This window comes from Sinocyclocheilus anshuiensis, unplaced genomic scaffold (assembly GCF_001515605.1).
Source record: "Sinocyclocheilus anshuiensis isolate Anshui unplaced genomic scaffold, SAMN03320099.WGS_v1.1 scaffold1626, whole genome shotgun sequence".
NCBI classification, from domain to species: Eukaryota; Metazoa; Chordata; class Actinopteri; order Cypriniformes; family Cyprinidae; genus Sinocyclocheilus; species Sinocyclocheilus anshuiensis.
The window spans coordinates 42514-45113 of NW_015547254.1; the positions used below are offsets into that span (position 1 = coordinate 42514).

Genomic DNA, 2600 nt, shown 5'->3' on the forward strand with positions numbered 1-2600 from the left:
GCTCAATCTGAAAGCAGGTGATGGAGATTTACTACTAATCACGGGACCGCCTTTACTGACAAGATGCGCATGACAATCGCATGCAATTAATTGCACAGCCCTAATGTTTGTAAACATTTCGCGTCGGCATTAGGCCTATTTCTGAATGAAATAATAAAATGCGACTTATACGCGACTTATATATTTTTTTCTCTAAAAAAACTATTTTTTATACATGTAGAGTATTTTAACCATGCAGCAAACCTTTTTAAATATTTTGATAAATTACTGAAAAATAAATTACTTTTTAAACCGTTTAACTGATTGTATTAATCAGTCAAAATTCTTGCGGTCGTTTAACGGTTAACCGTTCATTTAAAATGAACATCCCTAGTTCTGGGCTTAAGGTCTGTAAACTCCTCCTTTCCATTAGTCTACTTTGCTCTGATTGGTCAGCTGGCCAAGTCTGTTGTGACTGGTCTTTCCGTATACAATGTGTGTCGGAAACGAAACGCCCATTAACATCTTTTGCTCCGGAGGATTACTTGTAAACAAAGATGCTATAAGCTTACAAAAATGGCATCGATATTACCTCATCAATTCGAGTCCGAGTCTGAGGATGATACCGATGCAGTCGCTCAACCGGAAACTCCATTGCAAGCATGACTTGATCAGGACGTTTCTCAGTGGTAAGTTTAAACTTTGTATGTGGCAATAAATCATCTTTCAGCAATAAAAACAAAACAAACTTGCTTCCACAACGCAGAACACAGCGTCTTCTCGACCTGATGTAAACACACTAACTAGCGGAAGTGTTTGTGGGCAGGTCAGAGTGTTCGTATTTCGCGGGCAGGCGGGGATTATGTAAATGTGTTACCTTGTGACGTTTATAGGTAACAGGCAGAAAAAATATATTTTTCAAAAACCCATATGACCTGCTCTTTAACCTTTCAGTCCCCAGACCCAAACTTTAATCACTAAGCTACACAAATTTACTTTGTTTGCTAGCTAAAATTAAAAAAGAAAAAGAAAAAAAAAAGATCATACAAAACTGCCACCAAAACCCACATGGGAAGAAAAAAAAAAGACTAATTAATAGCACAAGCTATGTATTTATTACTATGTATGTATAGGCTAAAGACCAGTAAAAAGTTTTGAATAATTGTTTGGTTTTTTTTTGTTTGTTTTTAAAGAAGTCTCTTGCTAACAGTAATATTATAATATTAATAACAGTAATATTGTGAAAAATTATTTAAATTTAAAATAACTCTTTTCTATTTGTTGCAACTGTTCAACATTGCATAAGAATTATCATTAATATTTGCAGACCAATAATAACTGATACTAATTGAGCACCAAATCAAGCATATTAGAATGATTTGTGAAGGATCATATGACACTGAAGACTGGAGTATTGACTGCTGAAAATTCAGCTTTGCCATCAAGGGAAAAAATATGTTTTAAAATGTATTAAAATAGACATTTCTTATTTTAAATGGTAATAATATTTTACAATATTGCTGTTTTACAGTATTTTTGATCGAATAAATGGTGAGCCTTAGTGAGCATTACAGACGTAACATTGTAATAATTTGAATCCTGTTTAGGAACAAAGCAATCGATCTACAGGTGTGAAAGCACCCTTATTCACAAAACTAAAATTAGACCATTCTGTTTTTGCTTCAAATTTCGAAATTATACAATCTAATTGCAATCTAAATAACATGTATTTAGCATCTTTGTTTGGATCGTGTGGTATTTGTTTAAAAAATTCAAGTTAGTTTTATTATTTGACATAGTTCAATTTCACAAAGAAATGTGCAGCATTTTGTTGGAGAAATTATAAAAGGACACAGGTCTTTTCATTTATAATTTGTCTTTAGAAAATTGTATTGTGAAATCAGTATCGTGAATCGCATCGTGACTTGAGTGAATCGTTACATACCTATATGCTACTATTTTTGCTGTGTTATCAAAGAAGTATTCTGTTATTTAAATAATAAAGAACCTTTTTTTTTTTTGCTCATTTGCAAAATGATCCGATCTGTTACTCAAAATCTGATATGATAATGCAATATGATCCGAGCCGTGGGTTCTACTCTCTTGACTTGTTATTAGAAGAAAAAAAAGCAATCACTGAAGTTTTTAATCATGCTGATTTGTCCGCAGTGAAGTTCAGTCGATGTCTTTTTTTTATTTGGGCTACTTAAATTCATTTTGGGCTACCAAAATCTGAAGAATGTCTGCCCGAAGGGCTAGGCTGTCATTACTGAAGGAGCGTTACTGCACGTGTTCCTGCTTATCAGCAGAATGAGGCGTTGTTGCCAGAGTAATTTTGCTGCTTTGTGGCAGTCTGAAATGCAAACTATATGTAATGTACAACTATTTGGCAAATACTTAAATGCTATATGTCAACTGGATATTTATGTGAGTGGCAATAAACTTCCTCGACACATTCCGAATTTCAGTAAGGTAGTGAAACTGTTAAAGGGGTCATATGATGCAATTTAATTTTTTCCTTTCTCTTTGGAGTGTTACAAGCACTTGGTGAATAAAGAAGATCTGTAAAGTTGCAAAGACTAAAGTCTCAAATCCAAAGAGATATTCTTTATAAAAGTTAA

General features: G+C 33.4%; 1 protein-coding gene across 1 annotated transcript in view; it reads right to left on the reverse strand.

Moving 5' to 3' along the window:
* Positions 1–2600, reverse strand: part of LOC107701617 (serine/threonine-protein kinase OSR1-like) — a gene marked incomplete at its 3' end in the record, with an annotated part of 30126 nt that overhangs the window by 26741 nt on the left and 785 nt on the right. The window lies entirely within an intron of this gene.